Source organism: Mirounga angustirostris, unplaced genomic scaffold, assembly GCF_029215605.1.
Source record: "Mirounga angustirostris isolate CCGP_5_RB_7025 unplaced genomic scaffold, mMirAng1.0.hap1 SCAF_8, whole genome shotgun sequence".
Taxonomy (NCBI): domain Eukaryota; kingdom Metazoa; phylum Chordata; class Mammalia; order Carnivora; family Phocidae; genus Mirounga; species Mirounga angustirostris.
In genome coordinates this window covers 99621795-99637780 of record NW_026991716.1, presented here as the reverse complement: position 1 = coordinate 99637780, position 15986 = coordinate 99621795, and the positions used below count along the sequence as shown (strand labels likewise).

The window sequence follows — 15986 nt, the reverse complement described above, 5'->3', positions numbered from 1 at the left end:
ATTAATTTTAAGTGCGATCATGATATTGGATAATTTAAGAAAATTCTCTGTGTTTTGAGATGCATACTGAAGTATTTATAGATGAGTTGATATGGTGTGTGCATTTTGTTTTGAAATACACCAGGAATACAATTTTGAAAATATTTCTAAAAATATGAGTGGAGGATAGATAAAGCAAGAATGGAAAATGCACCTTTCATCTAACTTCAAAAACTGTCAACATTTGTGAGAGTAAAGGAAGATGGCAGAGTAGAAGGACCCTAAAGTAACATCCTACATACACATCAGCGGAAATAACCCAGAAAATGACCCCAAAACTAGGAGAACAAATTCTACAACTAAATGTAGAGGAGAAGCCATATCAAAGAGGATAGGAAGGGCAGAGATGCAGTCGGGTGACAAATGGATCGCGGGACTGTCCACTGGTGGGAGGGACCTGCTGGTGCAGAGAGGGGAGAGAAAAAGACTATACACCAGGGAGCCTGCTCTGGAAAGATGAATCCTCATAAGGTTTGGCTTTGAAAACCTGAGAGGCCGAATGGTGTGAGTTCTTATAGCCAGCAGGAATTAAAGCCTGGAGTTTTAAAAAATCAGTTGGCATGGTTCTGGGGGAGCCTGGTGGGTGAGGGGAGGCACTCCTCACACTTCAAGAAACAGCGGAACAGCCAGAGGAGACACAGCATAGAAGCAGCAGTTTGGAAAATGCCGGCGGCATATGGGAGGGAGAGTTATTTACTAATCTTAGAGCTTGTACCAGAGGGACAGAGATCTCTGGGAGATTCCTCCAGGAACAAAGGAGCTGGCGCAGGCGCCATTTCCCGCCCCTTCTCCCCTGCGGTGAACACACTGGCTACCCATAAGAAGCAGCACGGTGCCGGACATTCACTACCTAACTTGCTTACACTGTACCTCCTTGCCCCCCTGGCTTCAGGGTCTGCCTCCTCCAGCCAGGCTTGCCTCAGTCCCAGCACTGCAGGTCCCCTCCCCGAGGCCAGTGCAAGCCTTGCCAGCACTTTGTCTCCTGAAGGTGCACTTTCCCGGGTGGGGGTGGGGTCTTAGTTCCCTGGTGGTGGCCACAGATCCCCTCTTGGGGAAGACCCACATGTACCTCAGTAAAATTGTGTGCCCCACCCCAAACACTTTGCAAACCAGCCCCATCAAGCATGGTCCCAGAGGCAGTGGCACGTCCCCTCTGATGGGCACTGCACACCTGCCCAGGCATGCTTTGCAGATTGGCCTAGGCCGCCCTGGTATGGAAGCAGCTTGTCTCCTCTCCCAGAAGACTGACTGTGCACCCCTCCCCAGGCAGGTTGGGAATCTGCCCCCTCCAATACATTGGTGGCCAGGGCCTGTTCAAATCAAGCCCACAAGCCCAGCAGAGTGCAAGCAGTCCCAACAGGGGCCAGCACCACTCCAAAAGTACTCCTACCCTGGGGAGAGGGAAAGAAAACCACACAGACCAGCCTGACTCTAGCCCCAGCAGTGGGCTGGGGACAGAGGGCTGTTCTGATTTCAGTCCCTGCCCAGAGTGAAAGCTTCTCAGGGGACAATACAGGGAAAGTACCCTGCAGTTTGGTGCTACTGTATCTCTGGAAAATGCTCCGTCTTACTCAACTCAAGCCCAAGGCAGCCCCAGGCTGGCCCACTAATACCACAGGGACCAAACACTGCTCACACAGGCAAAGAAAGCCACTGCAGATGACTGTACTGAAGGGAAAGGGGGCTTAGCCCAGAAGCAGGGTGCACACTCCCCCGAAGTTCCAGGATCTAGTAAACAGGGGACATCACACTGCAGGGCACTGTAGGACCTAAATGAAACAGAAACTGAAAAACAAACAAACAAACAAAAAACAATAGAACAGATTGATGAAACCAGGAGCTGGTTCTTTGAAAATATCTACAAAATTCATAAAACTTTAGCCAAACTCATCGAGAGAGAACTCAAAATCAGAAATGAAAGGAATAACAACTGACACCACAGAAATATAAAGGATTGTAAGAGAATACTATGAAATATTATAGCATATCATACATACACATCATATACATACATCATACATATATCATAACAAATTAGACAGCCTAGAAGAAATGGATAAATTCCTAGAAACATATAACCCCAAAACCAAAGCAGGAGGAAATAGACAATTTGAATACATCAATTAGCGGCAAGGAAATTGAGTTAGTAGTCAAAAAACTCCCAACAAACAAAAGTCCAGGACCAGATGGCTTCATGGGTGAATTCTACCAAATATTTAAAGAAGAATTAATACCTATTCTCAACCTATTCCAAAAAATAGAAGAGGAAGGAAAACTTCCGAATTCACTCTATGAGGCCAGCATTACCCTGATATCAAAACCATATAAAGACACCACCAAAAAAAAGAGAGAGAGAGAGAGAGAGAGAAAACAATACAGGTGGGTATCTCTGATGATGAACATAGATGTAAAATCCTCAACAAAATCTTAGCAAACCAAATTCAACAAAACATTAAAAAAAATCATTCACCATGATCAAGTGGGATTTACTCCCAGGATGCAAAGGTGGTTTAATATTCACAAATCAATCTCAACATGATACATCACATCAGTAAGAGAAAGGACAAAAACCATATGATCATTTTGATAGATGCAAAAAAAAATTTGACAAAGTACAACATTAATTCATGATAAGAAACCCTCAACAAAGTAGGTTTAAAGGGAGTGTATTTCAACATAATAAAGGCCATATATGAAAAATCCACAGCAAACCTCATACTCAATGCTGAAAATCTGAAAGCTTTTCCCCTAAGATAAGGAATAAGACAAGGATGTCTACTCTCACAACTTTTATTCAACATAGTACTGGAAATCCTAGCCACAGCATTCAGACAAGTCAAAGGAATAGAAGGGAACCAAATTGGTAAGGAAGAAGTAAAACTTTCACTTTTTGCAGATGACATGATACTATATATAAAAAACCCTTAAAGACTCCACCAAAAAACTACTAGGACTGATGAATGAATTTAGTAAGGTCTCAAGATACAAAATCAATGTACAGAAATCCATCGCATTTCTATACCCTAATAATGAAGGAGCAGAAAGAGAAATTAAGAAAACAATCCCATTTACAGTTGTCTCTCCAAAATAAAATACCTATGAATGAACCTAACCAAGAAGGTAAAAGACCTATACTCTGAAAACCTGAAACATTGATGAAAGAAATTGAAGGCCACACAAAGAAATGGAAAGACATTTCATGCTCATGGACTGGAAGAACAAATATTGTTAAAACGTCCATACTACCCAAAGAATCTACAGATTTAATGCAAACAGTAACAAAATACCAACAGCATTTTTCACAGAACTAGAACAAACAATCCTAAAGTTTGTAAGAAACCACAAAAGACTGAATAGCCAAAGCAGTCTTAAAAAAGAAAAGCAAAACTGGAGTTAACACAATTCTAGATTTCAAGCTATGTTACAAAGCTGAAGTAATCAAAACAGTATGGTACCTGCACAAAAGTAGGATCATTCGAACAGACTAGAAAAGGGACAGAATAGAAAACTCTGAAATAAACTCATGATTATATGGTCAATTTATCTTTGACAAAGAAGGCAAGAATATGAAATGGAAAAAAAATAGTGTCTTCAACAAATGGTGCTGGGAGAAAATGAATGAAATGGACAGCTACATGTAAATGAGTGAAACTGGGCCACTTTGTAATGCCATACACAAAAATAAACTGAAAATGGATTAAAGACCTAAATGTGAGACCTGAACCCATAAGAATCGTAGAAGAGAGCACAGGCACTCATTTCTCTGACATTGGCTGCAACATCTTTCTAGATATGTCTCCTGAGGCAAGAGAAACATAAGCAAACATGAACTATTGGAACTGCATTAAATAAAAAGCTTCTGCACAGCAAGGAAACAATCAACAAAACTAAAAGGCAATCTACTGAATAGAAGATATTTGAAAATGACATATCCAATAAAGAGTTAGTATCCAAAATTTATAAAGAACTTGTAAAAGTTAACACCCAAAAGAAAAATAACCCAATTTTTAAATATGGGCAGAAAACCTGAACAGAAATTGCCTCGAAGAAGACACACAGATGGCCACTGGACACATAAAAAGATGCTCAACATCACTTATGATCAGGAAAATGCATACCAAAACTACAATGAGATATCACCTCACCTGTCAGAATGGCTAAAATAAAAAGCACAAGAAACAACAAGTGTTGATGCAGATATGGTTGTGGAGAAAAGGAAGCTTTATGCACTGTTAGTGGGAATGCAAACAGGTGTAGCCACTGTGGAAGACAATATGGAAGTTTTCTCAAAAACAAAAAATTAAAAATAGAACTACCCTACTATTCAGTAATTGCACTGCTGGGTATACCAAATAATATCAAACCACTAATTTGAAGTGATATATGCACCTCCATGGTTACTCCAGCTTTATTTACAGTAGCCAAATTATGAAATAACCCAAGTGTCTATCAATAGATGAATGGATAAAGAAGATATGATAATATATATATTATTCAGCCATAAAGAAAAATGAAATTCTGCCATTTGCTACAAATTGGATGGATCTAGAGAGAATAATGCTAAGTGAAATAAGACAGAGAAAGACAAATACCATAAGATTTCACTCATACATGGAATTTAAGAAGTAAATGAGCAAAGAAAAAAAAAAAGCAGACAACTATAACTAAAAAACTGAGGGTTACCACAGGGGAGGTGGGTGAGGGAATGGGTGAAATAGGTGATGGGAACTAGAGTACACTTATGTTGATGAACATGAATAAGACATGGACTAGTTGAATCACTATATTGTACACCTGAAACAAATATAATACTGTATGTTAACTACACTGGAATTAAAATAAGATAAAAATAAAACAGAAAAAACTATCAATATTTTGCTATGCTTATTTTTGCTATTACCAACTCTTTTTTTTTTTTTTTTTTTTTAGATTTTAGTTATTTATTTGACAGAGAGAGACACAGCGAGAGAGGGAACACAAGCAGGGGGAGTGGGAAAGGGAGAAGCAGGCCTCCCGCAGAGCAGGGAGCCCGATGCGGGGATCGATCCCAGGACCCCGGGATCATGACCTGAGCCGAAGGCAGACGCTTAACGACTGAGCCACCCAGGCGCCCCTACCAACTCTTTTTTTAAACAACACTAAGAAAAATTTAAAACATACAAGAAAGTTACAAGTAATATTTTAATCATGCTTTTGTGTATGTTTAGATATTTTCTTAACAATTTTAATTCCTTCAGGGTGCCTGGATGGCTCAGTCATTAAGCGTCTGCCTTCAGCTCAGGTCATGATCCCAGCGTTCTGGGATCAAGCCCCGCATTGGGCTCCCTGCTCGGCGGGAGGCCTGCTTCTCCCTCTCCTGCTCCCCCTGCTTGTGTTCCTGCTCACGTTATCTCTCTCTGTCAAATAAATAAATAAAATCTTTAAAAAATAATAATAATTTTAATTCCTTCATAGGCATCCCATAGATGATCTAGTTAATTTTAAGTTCATTTTGAATTATTTAATTATTTCTGAATTATCTTTTAAATATATTAGAATAGATTAAGCAAGGCTATTCCAGAAACCTTTTTCTATCAGGTGTACTTACTAGGCTGAGGAAACCAAGGAAGGCTTCTCAATCACTTGTTCATGAATCATTCAAAATGAGACCATCTGAAACATATGAAATAAAATGTGGAGAACAAATCACTATGGGCAAAGTAGTATGTTGTGAAAAGGGAATTATCTAGCACTAAACCTCCATGATTTTATTATGCTTAGAAAATTTGTCCTGTGTTCTTACATTGCTACACTGAAATGCCAGAAGGTTTGCTTCTCAGCATGCGGGCTCATGGAAACAGTGTAACTCTTGGTAATGTCTCCTGAAAATGCATACCTTGCTGAGGCACCAAATGTCCAGAGGGGTTCATTAATCACATTTGAGCTTTGTGAGTTAGGAAAAACATTCTCTTCCTTCCATCTTCCTTATCAAAACTCTATCTTATGGGCTGTCAACACATTGAATAGGTAAAATTTCATAATTTAATGTTTAAAGATGACAAAATGATGTTAAATTTGGATTGTCTTGGGGCATTTTTGTGTGTAATCTAACAATTTAACATTTTGACATCATTTAAACAACATATCTGGAGGAGTACTTTGTTCATGTAATTAGTACACCATGAGGCTGTTTCAATGTTTGAATCATCCAGCATTGTTTTTAAGAGAAGCTCACTGATAGTACAATATAACAAGTAGCTTGGGGGGAAAATATGCCTTATACTTTTCATCCTTTACAAGAGTAAAGTGTAGGAGTGGAGTTTTAGTAGTAGTAGGACTAGTAACTAAAACTTATTACAGATCCCATTTCAGGTCCCAAATTTCAGGTCCCATTTCAGTTCCCAAATATCAGACTCTCATGTAATAGTCACAAAAACCCTATAAACTTAGTACTGTTATTGCCCTTTGCAGTTTGTATAGTATCCAGAACATCACTGTTAGTTAAAGTTTGTGAATAAATAAATGAATACATTGATGTGCAGAGGAATATCATATTTAGAAAGTTTCTGAAAAATATTTTACCTTTTCTAAAAAACTTCTTTTATCAGTTGGATACATTAGAAGCATATGCTCCTAGGATAAGAATAAAGCATGTTGCAGTTTTTTTTTATTTCATGTTTCTAAGTATAAAATAACAATTGAATTGAATGATAGATAATCTCTATTTTGGCAACTTATGAGAAAATGATATGGTAAAATAATCAGCCTTTGTTTTTGTAATATTATTCTTAAAACCGTGATATTCTGGTTACATAGGGTGATGACAAGATTTATGCTCTTGTGTTTTCTTCCATACTCTCTTTTCCTTTCTCTGTGGACATGGGGTTTTGGATTCAAATCACTAATTATTCTGCAATTGATAAGCTTAAATCTCTGGGGGTACAAACCATATAGCCTGGATCTGAAATTGAATCTCCTTTGGATTTTGTGATAACATCGATCCAGCCCAATTAAGTTAGGTAGATAATGCCTTTTTACTATCTGCCTTTGAGGCCTCTGCTCAGGTTTATTATTTCTGTCAGTGTTATTCCAGCTTTGATTCTTTGTGCAACTGATTCTTTATGTGGCACATGTTAGGCTTAAATTCTTTTCCAAATGCTGCTGAGCAAACGTCCATATATATGTTGTGTTACTTTTTTTCTAGTTACAAAAGTAATATCTTCTTATTACAAAATGTCATATTACTTAAATTAAAATTGCTACCATATTTGTATGTATGTGTGTGTGTGTGTGATTGCATTTCTATGTGATCAGGCTGTAGATATTATTGCTAAGTTTTTTCTGTTTAACATCATGAACATTTTCTGTTGCCATTAATAATATTCTGCAGCATAAACTTAATGGTTATATAGTATTATGGAATTAAATTATTTGGATATATAATCCAATCTCATACTGTTGGATACTTAGTTTTTTCACCAGTTTACTTGTTGAAACAAAAGTCTGATGAACAGCCTTGTATACAAATTTCCAAACTGAAAATATTTCTTTATTGGAAGTAATTTTCTAGGTCAAAACACATTCAGACTTTTGTACAACCACCTTTAAATGTAGAAGTTTTTCTAATAGAGAATAATATTAAACTTCTTCGCAAACATTTTGTATACATGAAGAGCTTCAGGTGTTTGCATTAATTTATGGGTTAGCTCCTTGAATGTCACCTTTTATAAGAAATTTTTCATTCTTGTTTTTTGTGTATACCTTTGACTCCATTATTTACAGAGTGATTCTCCCTGGAGATAACCACGACAGGTTTCCAGGTTATCTCGTGACTTGATGAAAATTGCAATTCTTCCATCTCTACTGTCTTACTCCATTTACCTAGCAGAACTTTTCTGGCAAACAAGATATCTAACATTTTTCCAAGCAAATTACTATCAGATATTTCCTGTGATAAGCTTAAAATAAGACCTGAACTTGCCAATATAAACATCTTTCTGTAATATGCATTTTTTGCTTTGTAATCGAAATTAAATTTTCTTGTTTTACCTTTTTCTAGGAAAAATGAAGACTGTGCAGCAAGAGTCACTGGTTCTGTACACTTCATAGCAAACAATACTTCTGGCAAACACACTCATAGTTAACAACCTGATCAGTTGCTAAGTCTCAAGCTGTGAATGCTGCAAATGTATATTAACTGATTTATATCACCAGCTTGTGTAGGATAATTAATTATTTGATCAACAGTCTCTAGGCCAAGTGACCCCAGCAACAAATTTCACAAGTTGGTTCCCAATGACTTAACAGATTGAGCCAGTGTTTTGCTGAGGTCTTTTTATAGATTGGGCACTAGACTCAGCATTTTCACTGAGGATATCTCACAACATTCTAATAAGTTGTGGCAGGCAATTTTATACCCAAATTACTGATGAGGAAACTGAGCTCAGTGAGGTTAATTAACTTGTTGAAGTCATGATCTATAAAGTTTAGCCCTGGGAATGGAGCACAGATCCTTTAACTCTAAAGTTACTGCTTTTCCCACTACCCTCTGTACAAAGTATTTTGTTTACATGTGTTTCATTCTTAGAAAATATGTACTGAATTTTAACTTACTGCAGGCTTTGGGCTTAGTACTGGGAAATGAAAAAGGGTAAAATTAATTAATTAATGAGATGATAATAAGTAAAGTATATGGATCCTAGTTTCTTAGAGTGAACTGTCTGGAAGGGAGACAAATATTGATCAAATTCCTCAAAGAATGTAAATGACAAGTATTCCTTAGACCTACATAAAGAAAGGAAGATTACCATAAAAGGAATAATTGAAGGTAAAATTAAAAAAAAAACTTTTATTTTTCTTATTTTTAATTGATCTAACAGACAGTAATATGTTCAAAGTAATAACAACAATGTATTTGAGTATGTATGCTTAATTGAATGACAGCAATGACACAGGGATGGGAGGGAGGGATTAGCAATAGTTGGTTATAAAGTAATTGCACTACCTGCGAAGTGGTATAGTGTTATTCGAAGGTGAACTTGGGTTAGTTGCAAATGTATATTGCAAATTCTAGAGCAATCCCTAAAAAAAAGGTAAAAAAAGAAATATAATTGATATGCAGAAAAAAGAAGAAAAATTAGAATCATAAAATGCTCATTTAAAACTATAAAAGGGAGGCATCTGATCTGGGTGGCTCAATTGGTTAAGCATCTGCCTTAGGCTTGGGTCATGATCCTGGGGTCCTGGGATCAAGCCCCGCATCAGGTGGGGAGGTAGGGAGTCTGCTTCTCCCTCTCCCTCTGCCTCCCACCCCAGTGCTCTGTCTCTTTCTCATATAGATAAATAAAATCTTTAAAAAATTAAAATAAAACTACAAAAGGCACAAAAAGAGTGGAAGACAAAGATAGGAACAAAGAAGAAGGACAACAAAGAGAAAACAGTAACAAATATGGTAACTATTAATCCAACTATATCAATAATTAAAACTTCAATAGTCTAAAGAAATGAATTAAAAGACTGAGACTGTCAGAGTAGATAAAAAAAGACTCAACTATATGTTGTTTAGAAGAAACCCACTTTAAATAAAAAGACACACATAGAAATGGTTTGGGGAAAACTGGACAATTACATGGAAATGAATGAAACTGGACCACTTTCTTACACCTAAAAATAAACTCAAAATGTATTACAGACCTAAATGTGAGACCTGAAATCATAAAATCCTAGGAGAGAACCTAGTCAGTCATTTCTCTGAGTCGGCTATAGCAACACTTTTTTAGATAAAAATCCTAAGGCAAAGGAAACAAAAGCAAAAAATAAATTATTGGGACTATATCAAAATAAAAAGATTCTGCATAGCAAAGGAAACAATCAGCAAAACAAAAAAAACAACCTACTGAATGAGAGAAGATATTTGCAAATGACAGATCCAATAAAGGGTTACTATCTAAAATATATAAAGAACTTACACAATGCAACACCAAAAAACCAAATAATCCAGTTAAAAATGGGCAGGGGAGTGCCTGGGTGGCTCAGTCCATTAAATATCTGACTCTTGATTTTGGCTCGGGTCATGATCTTGGGGTTGTGGGATTGAGCTCTGTATTGCACTCCATGCTGGGCATGGAGCCTGCTTGGGATTTTCTCTTTTCCTTTCCCTCTGACTCTCTCCTCCCTCACTTAAAAAAAAAAAAAAAATGGGCAGAAGACATGAACAGACATTTCTCCAAAAAGACATACATATACATGAAAAGATGCTCAACATAGAGCCAACAGACCCATGAAAAGATGTTCAACATCACTCATCATCAGGGAAATGCAAATCAGAGCTAGAAGACTATAGATCAATGCTAACAAAATTCTGATGGAAAATAATTTCCAACCAAATCCTACATCTAGCTGAATTTCCACTCAAGAATAAAGAAAGAATAGAGATATTTGAAAGCATGGAATGTTTTTAAAAATTTACTTCTTGTGTACTCCTTCTTAGCAAACTGGTGAAGAATTTGTTCTGTTATAATGAAGGTATAAACCAAATGTGAAGAAAACATGGCATCCACAAAACAGGGAATTCAATACAAAAGACAATTCAACACAAGAGAGGTAAAATAATTCTAAGTATGATAGTGAAGGGAGTTCCAAGCAGAACAGCTGTGTAGCTGACTGAGAGGACAATCATTGGCAGATGTTTCCAAAAGGACTTTTTTCCCCCCAAAGTTTATGCATTCCGACGATTTGAAGAAATGAGAATTTTTATTTTGAATTATTGGTATCACCATTAAATCCCTGAAAATTACATGATTGTTTGCATTATTTAACATCTATGTAGTGTTTATTAAATCTTTGCCACTGTTTTAAGCTGTTTTTTATTTTTTTACATGTATTGATTCATTAAACTCACGTTAGTCCTCTGTTATTTTTTACCCTGAGAATTTAGATTGCTGTTTAGTGGCAGAGTTAGGATTTGAACTTAGGAAGTCTACTCCAGATTCTGTGCTGTGAACCACCACCTATCTCCTTCTCATCCAGTCACAGCTTGTATTGAAATCTGCCCTATTATAAGAATGTAGTCAACAGTTTTTTTTTTTTTTTTCTTTTTAATTTTGGACTGCTCAATGGATCTGAGAGTTAAGATTGTGACTTGTGCTGCTTTATAGGTATGTAAAAATTGAGTCTTATTGTTGAGTTTTAGCAGAAATGTTATATATATTTTGCCTTCAATGTTAAAGAGAAGGAAATTAGTAAGTGCAGCCAACCTCCAGGGGTGGTTTTATAAAACAGCAGAATGTTTTATTGCTTCCAACATTACATTTCAATTTTAAGCATTTAACAATCTTTATTATAAATGAAAGTGATTAGAACAAAGGCATTCTATATTTTGCTCTTGGGATTCAAGGTAGAATTATTTTATATTGAAGTCACAGAAGTCAGTGTTACAATGGAGTCCTAGTATAATAAATGTCTACATCTGCAATTAAATTAGTTGAGAGCACTTTTTGTCTATTAAAGAAGCCTAACTAGGAGTTTGCATCTGACACTAACTAGCTCTGTCAACTTAGAGCCAAACCAATTGTTTGATTTGTACTCCATGGTTAATCAACATTTCTCTGCACCTATGGAGTATAATTGGGGGTAATAATAATAATACTCTCTTCAAGGGTTGTTTTATGGTTTTGAAGAGGCTGAACACACACTGATGGATTATGAAATATTCAACAGAGCATATGAATAAGTGCATATTATTTTTTTTCTGGACCAAAAATGCTGAAAACTAATGTAGCAGACAGGTTACTAACAAGGATTATTCTTGCTCTGGAAGAATTCACACTTTCATGAGGAAAAAACAAACAAACAGAACACAACTGCAAAGCAATATGAAAATTGCTAAAATAGGGGTAAGTGCAAACATCTATTGAACACAGAGACAAGAATCCCCAACTCAATATATCCCTAGTCTACTGATTTTCCCACTCTCCTAAACAAATGTCATCACCTTAAATTCCCAATACGTGTTAACATTTCCACTCTGTCAGCTGATAAGCTTACTTTTTTAATTAACTCTAAAACAAAGACAATGCCAAGGCCACCATTGCCATATGAAGTCAATCCAGGTGCTCTGCCAATGTGTCTGTTTTCATAATTGAGCTATCCATGGTCATATCTAAATCCAGTTCTCTCTGTGGGCATTATGATCCCATTCCTTCTTGAATCAAAGAGAACATGACTCCAGTAACATAAAATATATGTCATGTCTTCATTCCTCCTCTCAGAAAAAAACCTTTTCTTGAAGGCACTCCACCAAATGGCTACTGCTTGATTTTTTCCCTTTGCAGCAATAGTCCCCAAAAGAGTTACCTCCCTTCACTCTCTCTAATCCCTCTTCTCACATTGTCTCTTCAACAAGCTCCAACACACTAATCTCCAATCACTCCACTGAAACTTTACTCCTTACTGGTGACTTTGTTTTGCTAAATCCTATGGACAAATATTAGTTCTCCTCTTGCTTAACCTGTCAGCAGCATTTGACACAATATGTCCTTCTTAAAATAACCTTCTTCACTTGACTCACAGCTTATTTTTTACACATTCTCATCATTTTTTCCTTCTCATGCCTCTTGGCCCATTCCTCACCATCTTTGTTACCTCCTAACTTTCGAGCCCTCTCCTCTCCCCCTGGGCTTAGTTCCTGTTCCTTTTCGATTCTCTCTCTCCAAACTCATATCCACGCTCTTGTCACCTCATTTCAACTCATTGTTATGTATACCACCTGTATATCTCCAATCCCACATTTATATTTCCACTCAGGACCTCTCACTTCACCACCAAGCCCAAAGGCACATTATTTTAAAACTAAGGTTAAGCTTTGACTCCTTACTTGCATGAGTCACTTTCAGGGTTCTGGGTCTATGTAGTGGTCTAGTAATGTGATCGTATGGGCAACCATTTTTGTAAAATGTGCATTCACAAGAAAAAAACTGAAAAGACAGTTTCAGTAACATATTATGAAGGGATTTTTCTGTAGTTTAAGGCAAATGGAAAATAATAGGATAGAAATGTGTCAAAAATTAGTAATTTGCTACAAACTGGACGTTTGTATCAGTGGTATATGAATGGAGAGGCCTTTGTATTTCTGACATGTAACTAACTATCCTTTCATGACAGCCGAATACTTGGGAACACATAAAATTTGAGATGATTCAAAAGGCTTATATTTTTACATACAAATGATCAGTAAATAATGGGAACATACAGTATGTTCAACATATTCCTTGAAGTATTTATGAATTCATTCAATTGATCATTTAATAACTATTAATTCAGTGCATACTATATTCAAAGCACCACACTTATGAAGGAATGTCCATACATGTCTCTCAAGGAGTTTTATCAAGGAGTTTATAAATCTGTTGAGATAGGGTGCCTGGGTGGCTCAGTTGGTTAAGCGACTGCCTTCGGCTCAGGTCCTGATGCTGGAGTCCCGGGATCGAGTCCCGCATCGGGCTCCCTGCTTGGCAGGGAGTCTGCTTCTCCCTCTGACCCTCCTCCCTCTCGTGCTCTCTGTCTCTCATTCTCTCTCTCAAATAAATAAATAAAATCTTTAAAAAAAAAAATCTGTTGAGATAATAAAATATAGATACATAAGCCTCTCACTAGGCATCCTCATGAGAGTAACATTGTTGTTAAGCCCTGTGTGGCAATCCCTGACGCACTGCTGTGATATCCAGGGAAGACATGGAGACCTGGAAATCCAACTACTTCCTTAAAATCATTCAACTTCTTTTATTTTAAGATTTATTTATGAGAGAGAGAGAGAGAGAGCGTGCACGTGAGTGGGGGGGGGGCGCAGAGGGAGAGAATCTTCAAGCAGATTTCCCACTGAGTGGGAAGCCAGACTCGGGGCTTTGTCTCACTACCCATGAGATCATGACCTGAGCCAAAACCAAGAGCTGGACGCTTAACCAACTGAGTCACCCAGGTGTCCCCTGATCATCTAACTTTTCAATGATTATCCAAGATGCTTCATTGTGGGAGTAGACAACAGGGCTCCAAGCAGATGCAGCAGATTGGGATGTCCCTTCTTGGGAAGGCTGTGGTGATACAGGCAAGAACATCATGATTTGCAAGGCCATCTGAGGGCATCTGTAGAACATCCCAGCTCTGGAGAAACTGTCACCTCATATCCAGGGGGATGTGGGCTTTGTGTTCACCAAGAAGGACCTCACTGAGATCAGGGTCATGTTGCTGGACAATAAGGTGCCAGCAGCTGCTCAAGCTGGTGTCATAACCCCACAGGAGGTCAATGTACCAACCCAGAACACTCATATAGTGCTAAAGAAGTCCTCTTCCTTCCAGGCTTTTTAAATCACCATTCCTAAATCTCCAGGGGAACCACTGAAATACTGAGTGATGTGCAATTGATTAAGACTGGAGACAAAGTGGGAGCCAGCAAAGCCATACTACTGAACATCTCCCCCTTCTCCTTTGGGCTGATCATCCAGCAGGCGTTTGACAACAGCAGGATGTACAACCCTGAAGTGCTTGCATCACAGAAGAAACTGCATTCTTAGTTCCTGGAGGGTTCTTGCCATGTTGCTAGTGTATATTTGCAGACTGATTGTCCCATTGTTGCATCAGTACCCTATTCTATTATCAGTGGATACAAATGGGTTCTGTCTTTGTGGAAGCTGATTATACATGCTCACCTGCTGAAAAGATCAAGGCCTTCTTGGCTGCTACTCCAGTGTCAGCCATCCCTGTGGCCACTGCCACCACAGCTGCTTTGACTATTGCTCTGCAGCTGCTGCCCCAGGCAAGGTTGAAACAAAAGAAGAGTCAGAGGAATCCCGTGAGGCTATGGGATTTGGTCTCTTTGACTGATCACCGAAAAAGCAACCAACTCAACCAACTTATTTATGAGACAAGGAAATAAAGGCTTACTTCTCTTTAACAAAATAAAGTGTAGGTGTATAAGTAGTACAAGGCAATATATGAGAATAATTAGATCACACGTTTAGGAACTGATATAACAATAAAGCAAAGATCCTCTGAGGAAAAGTCAGTGGACAATTGCTTTGTTTAAAGTAGAGAGTTGAAAAAAGAGGAGTGGAAGATTTTATTAACCATTCAAGTAGGGCAAGAACACACAGGACCTTGGCAGAGTGGTTAAAATGGATTTTTCTTGGGACACCGGGGTCGCTCAGTCAGTTAAGCATCTGACTTTTGATTTTGGCTCAGTTCATGATCTCAGGGTCGTGAGATAGAGCTCCGCGTTGGGCTGTGTGCTGGACGTGGAACCAGCTTAAGATTCTCTCTCTCTCCTTCTCCCTCTGCCCCTCCGCCACCACTCTAATTTTTTTTAAAAAAGGGATTTTTTTCTTGAAGAGATAAACCTTCCTTAATAGTTGTGTAAAAAGATGTATTTTTTTCATTAAAATAGAAATATTTTCAAAAGTTAGATAACCAGAAAAATTAGCTATCTAAAACAAGGTTCTTATTTCTGGGAGAGTTCACTTTAAATACCAAAAATGTTAAGAATATAAGTATATCTGTTTAAAGGATAAGTAAAAGCTGTAATTGAAAGTCACATGCTGTGGAGAGAGGTTTTTTCTTTACTGTTTATAAGAAAAAAAAAGATATAAGAATGTTTCCAAGATGATAAGAAAAGTTTCCTATTGGGAAAAGAGAGAGGGGGCTTTGTTGTTTCTTCTACAGAAAATTGAAAGAGCAGAAGTTGAGTTGCTATTGAATTCTTTCACTAAAATTTGACTGTAACTCATACCTCTGTCCTGGCCCTGGGTAAAGAATTAAAGATCAGATAGAATCCTCATAGTCTGTTAATTGAGGTCCAGAAATCATTCAAATAAAAATTCAAGTAAACGATGAAATTGTGTTTGTGTTTTGTGGAAGATTGCTCTGTCAAAGGGAGCCAGGTCAAGACTGGAGGCAAGGATAGCAGTAAAATTTTGACC

General features: G+C 37.6%; 1 pseudogene; it reads left to right on the top strand.

Moving 5' to 3' along the window:
* Window positions 1-13722: 13722 nt before the first annotated feature.
* On the top strand, window positions 13723-14895 carry LOC123836504 (large ribosomal subunit protein uL10-like; annotated as a pseudogene).
* The last annotated feature ends 1091 nt before the right edge of the window (window positions 14896-15986 follow it).